Genomic DNA, 20232 nt, shown 5'->3' with positions numbered 1-20232 from the left:
AAAGCTGAAACTCCAGTACTTTGGCCACCTCATGCGAAGAGTTGACTCATTGGAAAAGACTCTGATGCTGGGAGGGATTGGGGGCAAGAGGAGAAGGGGACGCCAGAGGATGAGATGGCTGGATGGCATCACTGACTCGATGGACGTGAGTCTGAGTGAACTCCGGGAGTTGGTGATGGACAGGGAGGCCTGGCGTGCTGCGATTCATGGGGTCGCAAAGAGTCGGACACGACTGAGCGACTGATCTGATCTGATCTGAAATGTGATAGGAGGGTGGATTGTATAACATGATGAAGTGGCAATATTTTGGATTAAATAAAATATATTTTAGAATTTCTCTCACCTGTTTCTATTTCCTAAAACTATATGAGTAGAAAATTTAAAATTACACATGTAGCTTGCACCATATATGTATTAGAACTGTTCTAGGTGATCATAATCTAGTTGCTAAAATAGGGTCCATAGGGGCTTCCCAAGTGACTCAGTGGTAAAGAATCTGCCTGCCAATGTAGGAGCTGCGGGTTCAATCCCTGGGTCAGGAAGATTCCCTGGAGAAAGAAAATGGCAATCCACTTCAGTATTCTGGCCTGGGAAATCCCATGGACAGAGGAGCCTGGCGGGCTACAGGCCATGGTGTCGCAAAGAGTCGGACACGACTTAGTGACTAAACAACAAATTAAAAATAGAGTCCATATGTATATATATACTAAGTATCTTAAGTTTCAACTTAGACGCATTGGGACTAGATACTTTTGTTACCATTTTTTATTTTACAGCTGTTGTTCAGTATCATTTTTAATTATTACAGTTCTGCTTTCTTTTGAAGTTTAATTTGTGATTCTCGAGAGGAAGCAGAAACATAGTAGGTATAGAAAATATCTCTCATCAATCATTAACAACAGATCATTCTGAACTCAGTAGGAGAAGCCACTTGGGGTTTTAAGGTTATCAGTCTGGACAACTTCAGCTCTTTATCTCATGAGCCACATTAATAAAATGAGGTATGATTTGGTCTGCTTAGTATGTATTTCAGATGGTTCCTTCAAATATAAAATGAGGAACATTAAAAAATTTTTTAAATTCAAATGTTATGTACAGTGGGACCTACTTAACGTACAGTTTGAAATAGAGTAGACTTTATGTTTTAGTCACTGAACATCCTTTTTATTTGGTAGACATTAACCTAAGGGGAAAGCATTTTGCCTCTAGCTTTTAAAAACTGCCCAATAAAACATTTTTAATTGAGTTAGGTTTCATAGGTATTCATTATTACACTGTTAAATTAAAGAGGAACTATTAAAGAGAAAATAGTGAAGTGACTGATTTACTCATTTGAGCATGTGCTGTATGCTGAACAGTACATTAGACACCACAGTTGACACAATCTGTGTGATTCTTGCCCTGAAGGAACTAATAGTCCTGGGTATGGTTATTTTCTTTGCAGGGTTAGATTTTCTCCTCCCCAGATGCTCTGCTAAAGTTTGGTCTTTGATCTTGTAGATTCCAACTTTTAAAAACTGCAGAGCAGTAAGTTCTTTGCTTGGAAGCTTCCTCTTTTGCCTCCTCAGATATGACTCAGATGAAGTCATATGACTCAGATATGTCCATTCTCGGATGAAGCTGTGGGTTAGCAAGTTAGTCCCAAAGGGCAGTGGGGCTGCAGAAGCTAGGAGGTGGTGAGATGGCTCAAAGAAAGAGGGTTCTTAAAATCTATCAGAAGTGGTGAGGGCTAAAAAGGTTCATGCTAATGGTTTGCATAATGACTAAGATTTCCTGGTGTTCATAGCTTGTCAAACTATGAGATATTCGGGAAACCATCACTGCAGATCTTGCTGCCCCTGGCAAGATAACAAGGTCAAACTTTCACTAAGATGCCTTTGTTGAGAATATTTGTTTAAAGATACACTCGGTTTCTATCTCTGCAGCACGCTTTGGTCCAGATAGTGTCTATTTCCAGGAAGACATGTATTTATAAAGGGCACTGCAAATGTGCTGCTGTAGTACCCAGAACTATGAAGAGTGTTCCAAAAGGTGAACAGGGTAGGGGAAATCTATAAGGAAACTATCTAAATAGGATTAGAAATTGAGCTGCCCTAGAATCAAAGTGTTACATAAAAGATATCCATGTAAAGCTGGGTGGGAAAAATGAGCAAAGGCATCTTTCTCTTACACTTCTAAATTTTCAACAAAAAAGACCAAGGTCATGTAAAATAGTATTAAAATCATATAGGCTAGAAACTAAGAAGTATCATCCATGTGACAGAAACATCAGAGGAATTCTACTGGATATAAATGCTAACTATACTTGGTTATTCTGAGAAACAATGACATCAGTGGAAGGAAATAAAGGGGACACTTTAAGAAAACACCCACACTTCCTGAGGAGCAGACGCTATATGGACTCTAATTAGCCAGTATTACACACTCATATTTGGAAACAGAAGCACCAAAGGCCCAAGTTTAATTACACCAAGGAGGCAGTTTGAATGTAGGTAGCATCACGCAGAAAGTGTGGGCTAAGGAACAGATAAATAACTGAAGAAAAAGCCTGCTGTACATCTGCACAGTGGAATATTATTCAGCCACAAAAAGGGATGGAATACTGATACACAGCACAACGTGGATGAAAGCCAAAAATATTGTCTGAAGTGAAAGACGTCAGAGGCAAGATACTATCTCTGGTACTTCCATTTATATGAAATGTCTAGAAAATTCAAATCTCCAGAGGTGTAAAGCAGATGAATGGCTACCTGCAGTGGCATTTAGGATGAAAATTGACTGAAAACCTGCAAAAATTATCTTTTGGAAATGATGGGAATATTCTCAAGCTGGATTGTGATTATGGTTGTACAGTACTGTAAATTAACTAAAAATTATTTTAGCATACACTTAAAACAGTTTGACTTTATGATCTATAACAGCCAGCCCCAAACATCTGCTCAGTAGTTGAAGCATTTCCTTCAGAAGAGATGGCCATTATCTTAACTATCCCAGAAATTTTAAGACTTGAGTTAAGAATAAACGTGGGAAATTAGAGTTTTCAAAATGTTGATGACTTAGAGGGGTGGGATGGAGGCTCAAGGGGGAGAACATATGTATGTGTGTATGTGTGTATACTTATGACTGATTCACTTTGTTGTATGGCAGAAACCAACACAGCATCATAAAACAATTATCCTCCAATTAAAATTTTTTTTTAAAAGTTGCAGTCTGGTTCACTTAACTCAATTGAGTAGCCAAACATGTGCCAAAGGAGCATAATCTCCCCTCAAAATTCATGGAGTGTGAGGGAAATGGGGTGACATCAGTCTATTAATGAATTAAAAATTTAAGTTGTAAGATAAATAAGTTCTTGTGATATAAGGTGCAGCTTGATGACTACAGTGAGTGAACAAAACTGTATTGTGTACTCAAAAGAGATTTTAAATGTTCTCACCACACACACAGCGCACGCACACACACACACACACACACACACACAGGTAACTATGTGAGATGATGGAGACATTAACTAGTACTATGTGGTCATTATTTCACAATATATACATATATCAAATCATCACTTTGGATACCTTAAATTTACACAATGTTACATGTCAAATGTATCTCAATAAAGCTCAGAAAAGAAAACAAGAAAACACATAGGAATTCTAAGAAACCACATTTCTTAGAAGAAAGCAGTTCAATGAATGCTTGGCTCTGAACCATTCCTAGAGAAGTAGCAATTACAGCAATATTCTAATCTTGAGATTGGGTCATTTTTAATGACTGATGACAGTAGCAAAAATCTGATGAGGCACAATTTGTGTGTGTATGGGTGATTAATCCAAACGGCCTTGAGGGTGAGTGTTAGGAAATCAAGATCCGACCATGGGGAAGTGAGCTTCTAACATGCTTGCTTATGTGACAATAAGTATGATTAGAAATACACAGGGAGATTTATCTACAGAAAACTGTTCTTCAAAAGATAGTTCTTTTGTTTGTTGGGACTGATGGTCCCAGTTACAGTGATGAGAGTTGATTTCCACTTGGAAGGAATTCATTTCAGTTTCCATTAAGCAGCCTAGAGCCTGGTTCAAAATGCAGTTAATTTTATTATATGATGCTTTCTGGCTTCCGGGTGCCTAAAGAAACTCAAATTGTGTTTAAAGAGCAAGATATTAAATAAACTCCTCAACTTAAAAAATGTCAAGGGTGTGAGTTGCGAATGAAAATCAAAGTCCTTAATTTTTTATAAGAAACTTTATTCTGATGTACAAAAGTGGAGAGAAGCTAGCAACTTTATCACTGCACATTATTAAAAAAGAAGCACAGGGTCCAAGGATTCTTTTACATGTCTGAGCATAAAGCAAGTACCCAGAAACTAATTACTGTTTCTTCAGGTCATTTAAACCACATATGTGACTCGATTTTATGAAAGTGAGTATTATGCTTTAATCACAATAGTTGGGAAGACTGGAAAATTATGCTGGCATCACGGAGTTTTCAACATGCGCTTGGTGGAGATCCAACTTAGAGGAGCAACTTCTCCCAGTGAGGTCATTCTTTGACCAAACCTTCTTGTGTGAAGTTAAAAAGAGTCCATTATCCACTACATTTTGTTTTGCCAAAAATTATACAGTGGAGACATTCTAGTTCAGTAGTACCTAAAATGGCCTGGGCGCTGAGTCGCTTCAGTCCTATCTGACTCTTTGTGACCCTATGGATGAAAGCCTGCCAGACTCCTCTGTCCATGGGATGCCAGGCAAGAATATTGGAGTGGGTTGCAGGCCCTCCTCCAGGGGATCTTCCCAACCCAGGGATCAAACCCATGGTCTCTTACATCTCTGGCATTGGCAGGCGGTTCTTTACCACTAGAGCTACCTTGGAAGTCCCATTTAACATCTATGGCTGTGTTGTGGCTCAGTCATGTCTTATTCTTTGAAGCCCCATGGACTGTAACCTGCCAGACTCCTCTGTCCATGGAATTCTCCAGGCAAGAATACTGGAGTGGCTTGCCATTTCCTTCTCCATAGGATCTTCCCAACCCAGGGATCGAATCCAGGGCTCCCACATTGCAGGCAGATCCTTTACCGTCTGAACCACCAAGTATGGGTGCCTATTAACAAACACAGATGGCATAATCACAGAGAAAAACATTTATTTGCAAACTGAGGAATAACTCAATGGCTCCAGACATTGCATTAACCAAACTTTCCTGTGATGTCCTCCAATACTCTTCCATAATCTCACCTCATTGCTTAAAAACTCTCCTGCCTTTTGTTTCAATAGCAATGAATTCAGACTCAGGTCTGGCCTTGTGCAACTGTTTTAATAGCTTTAAATAAAATCTTCCTTATGTGTTCAATTTGACTGGCAGAATTTTTGCTTTGACGCCCAAATGTGAATGTCTGTGTAGGCATGAAATCCTCTGTTGTTCCTATAAGCTGCTTCATAGAAATAGTGTGGTTAACAGGTGTTTTCCTGGAGGATGGGGACAGTGTGAGTGAAGGGAAACTTGGGATGGAAATTTTCAAGACAATGTATCTTCTCTGAGAGGTGAAAGTGAAAATCGCTTAGTCAAGTCCAACTCTTTGCAACCCCATGGACTATACAGTCCATGGAATTTTCCAGACAAGAATACTGGAGTGTGTAGCCTTTCCCTTCCCCAGGGGGTCTTCCCAACCCAGGGATCAAACCCAGGTCTCCTGCATTGCAAAGTTCTTTACCAGCTGAGCTATCAGGGAAGTCTCTCTGAGAGGTGAGTATGATACAAGGTTGAGGTTTACAGACGTCTTTCCTCTGGCTTCTCTCAAACTACTTCTGATTCATTCATTACTTTTAAAAAGACCAACCTTCATCTTCCTAGTGCAGACACTCCATCTCCATCTGGAAGTTCAAATATGATGTTAACATGCATATCAAGGGTTAGGCAGAGGTGGGGCATGGGAGCCCCTGTTGTTTAGGCTGCTACAGAAGGGAATTCCACAACTTTTGAGTAATTCACTAAATGCTTACATGCTCCATAAGAGTTCTTCTACGTTGATAACCTATTGGTGTTTAGAATCATATCTAACAAACATTAAAAATATTGTTTTCAAAACTATTTATTGATAATACCTTATATCTCTATAATACCTAATCACTTAGAAAATATTTTATATAAACATTATTTCAATCTTATTTCATAACTACTACCCACCCATATGTTTTTGTATTTATTCCATCAACATATAATTTTGTGTAATTATTAAGTGCCAGATGAAACCATATAACTACATACTTATAAATGTATTTTTAGATTAAGGAAATTGAAAGTAAGGGAGATTAAATGAACAGTTCAACATCACAAAATAAGAATTTTTAGATCTAGGGCTTGCACCCAGGGAGTAAAATGAATCCAGCACCCTTCTCATTCTTTTTAGGTTTGGAAAGGTGTTTTATTCCAGCAGTGCAAATGACCAAGACCTTTTTTCGTTTGAGCTATAAAGTGTGAGGTTTTTTTCCCCCCTGAAAAATAAATCTCTGTCTTCTAGGTGGGAAGGCCAGCTCAGGAACTAGAGAAATATTGTAATATCTGTGTTTTATCATTGCTAGAAGGAGAGGAAGTAGAAAAAAGAGCTAAGTCAGGTATATAATGTCAACTTGTATCACCTTATGATGCGTATATGTGTCTAAAATGATGTAACCACCACTTCTTTGTGCCTTGGAAGATCAGCTTCAGCTAAAACTTATGCTTTCATTTATTAAGTGCTTTCTTCTGAAAAGCTTACACTATCCAAAAACTAGTTAATTTTCTAATTTGTATACCATTATGTTGTGAAAATAGTGGTGCAGGGAATTAAAATTATTTGGACAATGTCAGAAAAAGTGTGAGACAGAAGAGACGTGTCTGTACAGAGAAACTAATTTAAATACATTTGAATTCAGTCAAAACAGCAAATAACAGTGGTAATACTAATATTAAAACTTTACTATGTTAATTATTTATTATATTAATTATGTATTCAACTTGTTCTTTTAGAGAATCCCATCATGTTTCATTAGGATATAGTTGCAATTGACTTTCCTTGCAGTATTTATACAGTGTGAGCAAGGAAGCACTGGCATATATATTAGTCAGGATAAGGTAGGTTATACCGTGATAAAACATTAGCCATGAATTCCGGTGGTTTAATACAATAAAAGTTTATTTCTGTATCATGTCACATGTTCAAAACTAGACAGAGGCAGGCTCTGCTCCACAAAGTCACAACAAATCTCTCCTACAAGGGGCATTGACATTTCAACATGAGGTTTCAGAGGTTGTTGCAGGAGAGGAAGAGGATGACTGGAGAATTGCCCAGAGAGGTTTTCACTCCTTCATCCTGGACATGACACAGTCCTTTCCATGCACATTTCTTTGGTCAAGACCAGTCACTCTGATGCCCCTAACTGCAAGAACTCCTAGGAAGTCTAGTTTCCCACGTGTCCAGGAAGGAAGGAGAGCTGAGTATGTAGTATTTATCTCAGCATGTTTGTGAAACTCACAGCATGTATGATGGCATCTGAAAGTAGAGAAGATGGAAAAAATATGTAAAATAATAGTTTGAATACAAGAAACCACAACTAGCTGCTCAACACTGTGTCTAATTCTGCCTAGATCAAAGTATTTGTTTATCCATCTATCTTTCTACATGTTGCTTATACATCATAAATCACTTCTTTACATATTGTATTATTCAGGATTCTTCAGAGAAACAAAATAAATAAGATGTATATATAACTTAGAAATAAATTTATTTTAAGGAATTGGCTCATGTGTTTATTGAGGTGGCAAATCTAAAATCCGCAGGTGGGCTGGCAGGCTAGAGACCGAGAGAAGAGCTGATACAGCAGTTCAGATGCACAGGTCATCTGCTGTAGAATTCTCTCTTGCTCAAAAGAGGTCAGTCTTTTGTTCTATTTAGAACGTCACCTGATTGGATGAGGCCCACCCACACATTGGAAAGCAATCTTCTTTATTCAAAGTTGCAATTTAAATGTTACTTTCATCCAAAAACACTCTTATAGACATATCCAGAAAAAATATTTATCCACAGATTGGGACTCTGTGGTCCAGCCAAGCTGACATATAAAATTAACTATGACCCATTCTTGAGTATACCTCCACCCACCAGCTATGAGAACAAGGATGATGGACTTGCCTTTACAACCAATAACCTCAGCATGAAATATTCTTTTATAGCCACATTCAGATATATAGTTCCTTAAGAATCATCAAACGTTTTCATAATAATCCCTTCAGAATTCCTGCAAAATGTTTTGCTTTCAAACATCAAGTTTTGAAATGAAGTCTAGTGAAATCTAAAACCTATTGGCACTGTTTTATCTTGATTAGTAAATTCCTTTACAATATCTGCTTTCTTGGAGGATTCTAATTTCTAAACCATTACAGTTTTTTGTAAAAATTTTTCCTTAGAGTTTCATTAAAGCATGAAAATATTCTACCCATCAAAATAAAAATTTTAAATGTATGTTAAAACTAGATTCCTTTCTGTGCTAAGAATTAGGGTCTTAGAATTCAATAGCATGCTGAAAAGTAGGAAGAAAAATTTTGCCTGAAAAATAGTCATCCAGCTTTTATAAGCAGAAGAAAGGAAGAGAAGATCAACTACCACATAGAAAATTGCATGAGATACAGTTTTTCAGTACTTTTTCTTTTGTAATGAACACTGGTAAAGCTCAAGGAATTGATAAAAGAAGCATAATCAAGTTATCACCTATTTCTAGAGCACTGGATCAGGATTAACAAGATAATGTTGGTAAATTGCTTTCAGAATCTCAGGTAAAGCGCACTGAGTAAGAAAGTATTTGGCCAAGTACTGATTAAAATACATTCACACACATACACACACAAACATATACAAACACTGATATGTATGTGTGTGTGTCATAATGGGTGCTACATGTCCTTATGTTATCTGAAATTAAGATTTGCAACCTTGGCGGTATTGACATTTTAGGTCAAATAGAGTGTTGTGGAGGTTGCTCTGCGCATTGTGGAAAGTTTACCAGCATCCCAGATCTCTATCCAATAGATGCCAGGGGCATTCTTTACTCTAGTTGTGACAACGAAAAATGTCTCCAGAAGTTGCCAAATGTCCCCTGGAGGGCAAAAATCACCTCTAATCTAGAACCACTGACTTAGAGGTCAAGACAGAAGTAAAGTGAGGGAGTTTCAATATGACACAATTCATAAATCTGACTAAAAGGAGACTTTCACATTTAAAGGAGAATAAAATCGTTGATTTTTAAGGTGACAGTTTAAAGAAGACTTTTTTTTTTAACTTTATAAGCTGCCTCAAAAAAAAAAAAGAAAGAGAGAGAAAAGAATGAGATAATTTCAAACAAAATAGGTGGAGGAATTGCTCTTTTGATTAGCTGTCATTTTGCTTAAGCCAGTGTGCTGTTAGAACAGGAGCAGACAAATAGACCAATGAAACAGGATAGAAAGCCTAGAAACACACATGGACACAGAACATTCCTAACATTAGTGGGGCCTGAGGTTGCAAATGGAAGCCCATACTAGTTATCCATCCACCAGATTGGTTTATTGGTTTATTGGCTTATAGGCTTATAGGAAAATTGTAAGTATTAACTGCTGCAAAGAATGAGAGGGAAATTATCAGTAATAATTTGGAGTTGAAATTGATGTAACTACTTTCAAGGATCCTTGGCAACATGTAGTAAAGATGAAGATGGTCATATAGCACTAAACATCTACAGAAAAGAATTTCTCACACAAGTGCACAAACATTGCAAATGTTCTCGATGTTGATCAGTGGAAGAAATACAAATACTTCATGGTATGGTCAAACAAAGAATCTACATTCATAAAAATGAACGAAATGCATGTAATATCAGGTTATGCTTTGAATATATATATGCAATATTAAGGAAATATGTAAATTTAAGAAAAGTATATATTCATGAACAAATCATGAGCCAATTTCAAATCATGTTTTTCTAGGCATTAAAATTGATTTCTAAAACTTTGAAGTGGCAGATTTTTATTAGTTTGAATAACATGAGGAAATGAAAAAAGAAGACTTATTAAATAATTTTTGAAAACTAAACAACAGCTTTTCCGTTGCTCAGTAAAATTAGTGAAATTTTACTGTTTATGGACACCGCAAGGCACATAGCAGTTTGGCAAAAACTGAGAAATTGACAAAATTTATTCAATACAATGCTTATATTCTTTAAGTTGATGAAGATTATATCTTAAAAAAACTACCTTTGAAAGCAGCATTTTACTTGAAAAAAAGGACTGTTTCGCTTCATTTTCATTGCTGGAATCTTTGTCCTCTGCACAGTTTCTAGGGCAGGGAAATCACTCCACAATTGCTGCAGGAAAGAATGAGCAGTGTAGGGCTTCCCTGATGGCTCACTGGAAGAATCCGCTTACCAGTGCAGGAGACATGGGTTCTATTCCTGATCCAGGAAGATTCCACATGCCGCAGAGCAACTAAGCCCATATGCCACAATTATTGAGCCTGTGCTCTAGAGGCTGGGAGCCACAACTACTGAGCCCACAGGCCCTAGAGCCCATGCTCTACAACAAAGAGAAGTCACTGTAATGAGAATCCCATGCACTGCAACTAGAGAGCAGCCCTTGTTCTCCACAACTAGAGCAAAGCCCCTGCAGCAAAGAAGACCCAGCACAACCAGTAAGTAAATAAATAAAATCATTAAAAAAAAAGAATGAGCAGTGTATTTCAGTTACTATTATACAAATGCCTAACAGCTAGCTGTTATACCCAGGTGGCTATAATGCAACATTCTTGGTCATAAATTATTTTACCTTTTTGTCAATATGATCAGTTAAAAGTATTCTATTTGCTTTTAAATATAAAAATTTAAACCATATTTTTTTATAAGAGCCACTCTGATTTCTGTAATTATTTATCTTCTATGCTACACTCTGTGGGGTTGCAAAAGAGTTGGACATGACCTAGCAACTAAACAACAACAACAAAATTAGGTTAATATTGTCTATAATTGCAATTACATGTATACATAATTAAATATAAGTCAGTGGTTCTTAGCCTTGGGTAATTTTGCCTGTGTAGGGGCATTTCACAAAGTTCAGAGATATTTTTGGTTGCCACAAGGGAGGGCATTAGCTACTGGGATCTAGACAGTAGATCTAGAGGGTGTGCCAGACATACCCACAACACACAGGACAGCTTCTCACACACATGCACAAAACACTTAGCTGAACTAAAATGTCAACCATATAGTTTTTGAGAACCCTGATTTGAAGCTCTATACAGTCAGCAAAAACAAGACCCAGAGCTGACTGTGGTTCAGATCATGAACTCCTGATTGCCAAATTCAGACTTAAATTGAAGAAAGTAGAAAAAACCACTAGATCATTCAGGTATGACCTAAATCAAATCCCTTATGATTGTACAGTGGAAGTAAGAATTAGATTCAAGGGATTAGATCTGATAGACAGAGTGCCTGAAGAACTATGGACAGAGGTTCATGACATTGTAGAGGAGGCAGGGATCAACACCATCCCCAAGAAAAAGAAATGCAAAAAGGCAAAATGGTTGTCTGAGGAGGCCTTACAAATATCTGTGAAAAGAAGAGAAGTAAGAGGCAAAGGAGAAAAGGAAAGATATACCCATCTGAATGCAGAGTTCCAAAGAAGAGCAAGGAGAGATAAGAAAGTCGTCCTCAGTGACCAGTGCAAAGAAATAGAGGAAAACAATAGAATGGGAAAGACTAGAGATCTCTTCAAAAAAATTAATGATACCAAGGGAACATTTCATGCAAAGATGGGCAGAAATGGTATGCACCTAGCAAAATCAGAAGATATTAAGAAGAGGTGGCAAGAACACACAAACTATACAAAAAAGATCTTAACGATCAAGATAATCATGATGGTGTGATCACTCACCTAGAGCCAGACATCCTTGAATGCAGAGTCAAGTGGGTCTTAGGAAGCATCACTACAAACAAAGCTAGTGGAGGTGATTCCAGTTGAGGTATCTCAAATCCAAAAAGACGATGCTGTGAAAGTGCTGCACTCAATATGCCAGCACATTTGGAAAACTCAGCAGTGGCCACAGGACTGGAAAAGGTCGGTTTTCATTTCAATCCCAAAGAAAGGCAATGCCAAAGAATGCTCCAACTACCACACAATTGCACTCATCTCACACAATAGCAAAGTAATGCTCAAAATTCTCCAAGCCAGGCTTTAACAGTACGTGAACCATGAACTTCCAGATGTTCAAGCTGGATTTAGAAAAGGCAGAGGAACCAGAGATCAAACTGCCAATATCCACTGGATCATCGAAAATGCAAGGGAGTTCCAGAAAAACATCTACTTCTGCTTTATTGACTATGCCAAAGCCTTTGACTATGTGGATCACAATAAGCTGTGGAAAATTCTTAAAAAGACGGGAATACCAGACCACCTGACCTGCCTCTTGAGAAATCTATATGCAGTTCAAGAAGCAGCAGTTAGAACTCTTAGGACAGTTAGCACACGGAACAGTTAGGACATGGAACAACAGACTGGTTCCAAATCGGGAAAGGAGTACGTCAAGGCTGTATATTGTCACCCTGCTTATTTAACTTATATGCAGAGTACATCATGAGAAACGCTGGGCTGGATGAATCACAAGCTAGAATCAAGATTGCCGGGAGAAATATCAATAAGCTGAGATATGTAGATGACACCACCCTTATGGCAGAAAGCAAAGAAGAACTAAAGAGCGTCTTGATGAAAGTGAAAGAGGAGAGTGGAAAAGTTGACTTAAAACTCAACATGCAGAAAATTAAGATCATGGCATCTGGCCCCATCACTTTATGGCAAATGGATGGGGAAACAGTGGAAACAGTGACAGACTTTATTTTGGAGGGCTCCAAAATCACTGCAGATGGTGCCTGCAACCATGAAATTAAAAGATATTTGTTTCTTGGAGAAGACTCTTGAGAATCCTTGGACTGCAAGGAGATCCAACCAGTCCATCCTAAAGGAAATCAGTCCTTAATATTCATCGAAGGACTTATGCTGAAGCTGAAACTCCAGTACTTTGGTCACCTGATGTTAAGAACTGACTCATTAGAAAAGACTCTGAAGATGGTAATTGAAGGGTGGGAGAAGGGGACAACAGAGGATGAGATGATTGGATGGCATTACTGACTCAATGGACATGAGTTTGAGTAAACTCCAGGAGTTGGTGATGGATAGGGAGGTCTGGCATGCTGCAGTCCATGGGGTCGCAAAGTTGGACACAACTGAGCAACTGAACTGATTTATACTGAATGGAGAGGAAGGCCATTCAAAGATGATTTAGTAAACTAATTCTTCAAAATGAGCAGATGTGTAACAAAGAACAGGGTCTCCTCAAAGAAGAAATTCTAAAGCACGTCACTGGCTGCATGTTTTCTTTTACATCTTCTCTTCATTAATGGTTGGTGGAGGGGCCCCTGCCTCTTCACTTAGCTGTACAAGCCTGGATGTGGGACAGATCCTGGCTGAAAGCAAACATTTATTTTTACAGTGATTTGAAAAAAGGAGTTCTTGCCCATGATAGAGAAGACCAAGAGTAAGCTGGAAGAATTTGACTCACCCTTCACTGTTCACATGAAACTGTCACAACATTGTTGAAAAGCTATAACCCAATACAAAATTAAAAGTTCAAAAGAACTAAAAAAGAAGAGAATTTGACTCAAAAGAGAGTTAATGGACTTCCCTGGTGGTCCAGTGGTTAAGGCTTTGCCTTCTCATGTAGGGCTTGTGGGTTCCATCTCTGGTTGGGGAGCTAAGATCTCACACGCCTCATGGCCAAAAAAGCAAAACATGAAACAGTAAAACAAAAGCAATATTGTAATAAATTTAATAAAGACTTAAAAAATGGCCCACATGAGAAAATGAAAGGTTAAAACCCTGGACTTGGTGGTTCTGCAACCAATAGATACATCATGTAGTTTAACAAGGAAAGGCAAGTACATGGTTACCAACATTAGGAAACAGTCTCCTGATGGAGATCTCAGTTTTCAAGAAAGCACAATAAAGCTAGATCCTGTCTCCACAGAATGTATGAGGACTATATACATAATTTGCCCTCATCTATTTGAACGTGAACAAAAGCCATTAAGTAAGCACACAAAGGCAGTGAATATAGCATTAGTAAACAGCATCAAATGAATACAGAAGAAAATAATAAAAAATATCATGAGAACTATTTGTACTCTTCTATAGTCAATGGGATAAGACTTTAAGTATATTAAAGGCCAAATAATTAAATTATGCTTTATTGACTTTGGATTTTTTCATGGTCTATGCAAATAATAACTGAAATTATGTTAATCTAATACACTGTGGCGATCTTAACCTTAACCAAAAGGGCAAGAGGAAAATGATGAAGACTTGTTTATAACTAGCCCTGTGGACATTGAGTTTGAACTAAATTAAATTTTCCACTTTTAACAAATTGGGAAGACAAACATCAGATGTATCTCACCATAGGGAGAAAGTGAAGTGTTGTTATGATTTATTGGGAAATAAAATATCCACATCTCATATATATGAGCAAGCGTGAGTACATGGATATCCCCTAGAGCCATGCCTGCTGCACAATAGACACTCAGTAAGTATGAGACATTGTTTTTATTAATGCTAAATCCCAATCCGGCTTTAAATCTAATAAGTATTTTGTGACTAACCAAATAAAAGAAGCATAAGTGCAGTCTTCTCAGTCCAGAAGTACCCATGTTGTTGATTCTACACATTAGGGGAAAATATCTGGGGGAAAAACCTATTTACCTATAAGAGGACTATATTTTTCTGAGATACCAGTAAGAGCAATACACAATGGTTATTCTTCATGTCCAGCAAATGCTATTCAACGAACCTCTTTTCAGTCAGAAAAAGCATAGGCAATCTGAACATGAACAGAAATCTGAGTAAGAAAAATCAATGATACATGCCATCTCCCAGGAAGAACAGATGGAATGACAGTTTTTAGTCATGTTGAGATGAGCAAAGGGAGATGTGTGCTGATTATGGTGAATTGGTGGAATGTTGTATGGAATTTCACATAAAGAGTAGCTCAGCTGAAAAGTGTTTGTTCTGCTGATAATGACATCAATAACATAAAACCAGCATGAAACCTATAGGAATAAAACTGTAGAGGCTGATTAAAGTGCATAAAATGAGATCTGAACAAATATAGTACAAAAGAAAATGCATATTGAATATAATCACAGATCAGATAGGAGCAATAAATGCTGAGAGCATAAACCTGTTTCTGGCAAGTAACATATAGAACATATATAACACACACAACCACATAATATGCAATTCAAGTTGTATTAAAATTTATTAGAAGTGTTTTTAAAATTTCTAAATATGGAGTTATTTTGAATTACCTCTTTGTTATTAGCTACTTATTTTATGGCCTTGTGGTTAGAATACACTGTCTAAAATTAATTTTTTGTAATTTGTTCAAATTTGTTTTGTGAACTAGCTTATGATCAATCAATTCATAAAAACAAAAAAGAGAGCTAGAGTGTAGGTACAAATACCGTAGACAAAATAACAAGGATAATGTTAAAAACTTTATTCCAATAATTTTGAAAACTAAAGCAAAAGTCACTCATAACAAACTTTTAAAAATTTGATTTGATTTATAACATTAAAACATCCATGTACCTACCACATAGATTCTACCATTAATGTTTTAGTCCACTTGCTTTATATTAACTGGAAATCTTATTGGATAGAAGGGTGAACAGACATATGTGGTAAGGCAAGTAGACTAAAACATTAACGGTAGAATCTATGTGGTAGGCACAGGGATGTTCACTAAAACTCTTTCAGCTTTGCTATTTATTTGGCAATTTTCATAATAAAATTTTGGAAGAAAATTCTAAATATGTAGTAAATTTTTCTGATTCTTAGAAGAATGGCAATCAATGTATGTTTAATATAAATGATTCCAGAGAATAGAAAAAGTAGAAAAGATACTCAACTCATGTAATATGAGTAATATAACCTAATAAAATTGGACAAAGATAAAAAGAAAAAATTTATACACTAATTTTATGTTGCTTATGTGAGCATTGCTGCAAGACATAAGAGAATAGCTCTATGGCATTGTGGGCAGGGACGTTTATCTTAAGGAAGTTGCATAGAGTATATCTATAAGGATCAAAAAAGGTGAAAAAGCACCACTGCTAAAGGAAAAAACACATTTTACTATATTAAAATTGACAATTTCATTCAGAGATAATACACCATGAAAAGCTTTTTAAGTTTCCAACCAGAAGGATTATTATGTAAATAACTATTAGAAATGCTAAAAAGAAATATTAGGAAATTGGGGAAAATACAGTTACAGACAATTCAAAGAACGTGAAATCCCAAGGGCTAAAATGTATATGAAAAAGTGCTCAGCCTCACAACACATGAGGGAAATGTTAACGTAACATTGAGATAAAATTTCTATGTGAATGGAAAGCATTGAAATGTCTAACAATAAATGTTGACAAAGATGTGAGAGAATAGAAAATTTCATACATGGCTATTGGGAGAATAAATGACTATAGCCACTTTTGAGAGCAACTAGGTGATATCTAGTAAAACTGGACATGTTTACACTCTCAGTTCAGGTCAGTCGCTCAGTCATGTCCGACTCTTTGCGACCCCATGAACCGCAGCACGCCAGGCCTCCCTGTCCATCATCAACTCCCAGAGTCCACCCAAACCCATGTCCATTGAGTTGGTGATCCCATCCAGCCATCTCATCCTCTGTCGTCCCCTTCTCCTCCTGCCCTCGATCCTTCCCAGCATCAGGGTGTTTTCCAATGAGTCAGCTCTTTGCATCAGGTGACCAAAGTATTAGAGTTTCAGGTTAATAGGATAATAGCTTTGCAATATTGCGTTGGTTTTGCCATACATCAACATGAGTCAGCCATAGTTATTCATATGCCTTCCTTCTTGAACCTGCCTCCTACCATCTCACCCATCTAGATTATTACAGAGCCTAGTTTGAGTTCCTTGGGTCATAACAGCAAATTCCCATTTGGCTGTCTATTTTGCAACAGTAGTGCATATGTTTCCATATTACTCCCTCCATTCATCCCAGTCTCTTCTTCCTCCCCCACCTCTGTGTTCATAAGTCTGTTCTCTATGTCTGAGTGCTCTGCAAATAGGTTCATCAGTACTGTCTTTCTAGATTCCATATATATGCATTAATATATGATATTTGTTTTTCTCTTTCTGACTTACTTTACTTTGTATAATAGGCTCCAGATTCATCCACTTCATTAGAACTGACTCAAATGACTTCCTTATTATAGCTGAGTGATAGTCCATTGTATATATACAGCACAGCTTCTTTATCCATTCATCTGTGGATGGACATTTAGGTTGCTTCCATGTCCTAGTTATTGTAAGTAATGCTGCAATGAACATTGGGGCACATGTGTCTTTTTCACTTTTGGTTCCCTCAGTGTATACACTGAGTAGTGGGATTGCTGGGTCATATGGTAGTTTTATTCCTAGGTTTTGAAGGACTCTTCATACTGGTTTCCATAATGGCTGTATCAATTTACATTCCCACCAACAGAGAAGAGGATTCTCTTTTCTCCATACCCTCTCCAGCATTTATTATTTGTAGATTTATTGATGATAGCTATTCTGGAAAGTGTGAGGTGATATCTCATTGTAGATTTGATTTGCATTTTTCTATTAATGAGCGATGTAGTTAGGGGGGCTTTAGTTGCTTATTTCTTTGGGGAAAATATATGGAACAAATATTTAAAACAATTTAATTATTAATTAATTAATTAAGTTCTTAAGCTTTAAAATTTGCACAATGGGTCCATGGATGGTGGTTACACTATTGTTGTTAATAGTACTTTTCTATATGTTTGGAGTATTTCATAATTAAAAATTTTGAATAGATAAAATTGATATATATGGAATGTATAACACTACAATGAACATAAGGGTGCATACATCTTTTAGAATTTTGTTCTTTACCTTCCTAACCTTAAATCAGATGATCATACTAAGTACAGGAAAGCCTGGCATGCTGCAGTCCATGGGGTTGCAACGAGTCAGACACGACTGAGTGACAGAACAGCAACAACTTTGACAATAAAAGTAAATGTAAAGAATTTTGATAATATTTAGATAAAACTGTGCAAAAATCTTACTGCACTTTTTACATAAGTCTCTCTTAACCTTACTTCCCCACTCAGGCTTCCACAACTCTACTCATATGATCATACCTGGTAATATCTTCAATAAAGTTAACTGATCAATGAATGAAATTTTCATATTAAAGATCTCTATGAGCTCATATTTTCCCCAAAAGAGAAAATGTGGACTAAATGGTCTTTTCCAGAATATCATTGTTGATTTTTAACATTTTTCCCTAAGAAAGACAGTAATATATATTACAGTGATGCATTTTCATGAAGAAATCCTAGAACCCATCACAAAGTCTTGCTTTGGGTTTATGTTTTGTTCAATGGGTTAAATCATCCCACAGCTAATTCTAACCTCTGAGAAACAGGAAACAACTGAGTAAAGGTCCACATAGTCAAGGCTGTGGTTTTTCCAGTAGTCATGTCTGGATGTGAGAGCTGGACCATAAAGAAGTCTGTGCATTGAAGAATTGATGCTTTTGAATTGTGGTGTTGGAGGAGACTCTTGAGAGTCCCTTGGACAGCAGCAAGATCAAACCAGTCAAATCTATAGGAAATCAACCCTGAAAATTCGTTGGAAAGACTGATGCTGAAGTTGAAGCTCCAATAGTTTGACCACTTGATGAGAAGACCTGGCTCATTGGAAAAGACCCTGATGCTGAGAAAGATTAAGAGTAGGAGGAGAAGGGGATGACAGAGTTCAAGATGGTTGGATGACATCACCAACTCAATGGACATAAGTTTTAGCAAACTCTAGGAGACAGTGAAGGACAGGGAAGCCTGGCGTGGTGCAGTCCATGGGATTGCAGAGAGTCAGACATGACTGAGCGACTCAACAAAAACAAAAGGGAAATAGCTGGTTTTCCAACTCTTCTGAGAATTTTTAAACTTACCTTTACAGGAATTCAGAACAATACTTGGAGAGACAGAGGGTGTGATTAAATTGTCATTTGTTTTATATATATATATATATATATATATTATATTTTTTTAAGAGAGCTGAAAAAAGGGATTATAAATTGTCAACAAGAAAGTACTGAATCTCCTGACTCACAAGCTGACATTTCTTCATGGCGAAGAGTTGGAAGACATACTGGTGATGATTGCTTTGATAATTCTGATATTGTGGCTTTGTCTCTTAGGGGACACTTAATCAGACTCTAATAAAAGTTAACAATATGAAAATTCCTTGAGAACATGCAATTATAGTGTGATGCATCTTTCAATTCACACACTGACATTCTGAGTGCTTTAAAAAGGTACTCCATCAGCCATTCAGATAGTAGAAATGAAAAACAGATGGATCGTAAAGAATAAAAACAGGAAGAGAAAAATGAGGCTCAGTACCACTCTGCATCTGCAGAGCACTGCTTGCATCCCTTCAGTTCACCAAAGCTCAGGGGTAGATGGAAAGTGATGCCTGTACCTCTAGAATCAATCTGTCAACAGCATCCACCATCCCAATCTCCATCTCCACATTTGCTGTGTTTTTTTAACCATAATTTACTCTTATTAGAGAGAGGCTTTAGAACACTGTAAGAAATATTTACAGCTACTCCACAAAACTCTTAACACTTAGTTAATGCCAAACATCACCAATGCTGAAGAGTCCCTCAAATTACACCTGACCAACTTGTGTTACTAGAAACGCTAAGAATCCTACTGGAACTAAGATCTTTCTTCAAAAAACTTGAGATATAATGCATTTGGAACTGAGATATTAAAAGAACCCAGCTCAGGGAAATAAAAGATGGAAGGCTGTACTTTGTAATTAGCAATTAATAAACAAGGCTGATCATCCAGGAAAACTTCTGCAAACCTTGAAACTTTCTACAGTCTTCATTATGTTTTCTCCATTGATGTAGGCAAAGGACAGGGGTACACTAAATATTTGCATCCTGAGTTGAGGAGGAGATTTTAAAGACACTAGGCACCCTAGGAGAAGGAAATGGCAACCCACTCCATTGTTCTTGCCTGGAGAATCCCAGGGATGGAGGAGCCTGGTGGGCTGCCATCTATGGGGTCGCACAGAAT

General features: G+C 37.2%; 1 protein-coding gene across 1 annotated transcript in view; it reads right to left on the bottom strand.

Annotated features, from left to right (window-relative positions):
• Positions 1 to 7124: 7124 nt before the first annotated feature.
• Positions 7125 to 20232, bottom strand: part of SLC13A1 (solute carrier family 13 (sodium/sulfate symporter), member 1) — a 105223-nt gene continuing 92115 nt past the window's right edge. The window contains exon 16 of the mRNA XM_010831741.1: positions 7125 to 7526. The gene's annotated coding sequence lies outside the window, so the exon portion shown is untranslated. The remainder of the gene's footprint in view (positions 7527 to 20232) is intronic.

This window comes from Bison bison, unplaced genomic scaffold (assembly GCF_000754665.1).
Source record: "Bison bison bison isolate TAMUID 2011002044 unplaced genomic scaffold, Bison_UMD1.0 scf7180017864530, whole genome shotgun sequence".
In the NCBI taxonomy this organism is placed as follows: domain Eukaryota; kingdom Metazoa; phylum Chordata; class Mammalia; order Artiodactyla; family Bovidae; genus Bison; species Bison bison.
The sequence above is the reverse complement of the archived record's forward strand: the minus strand, read 5'-3'. Positions and strand labels throughout refer to the sequence as shown.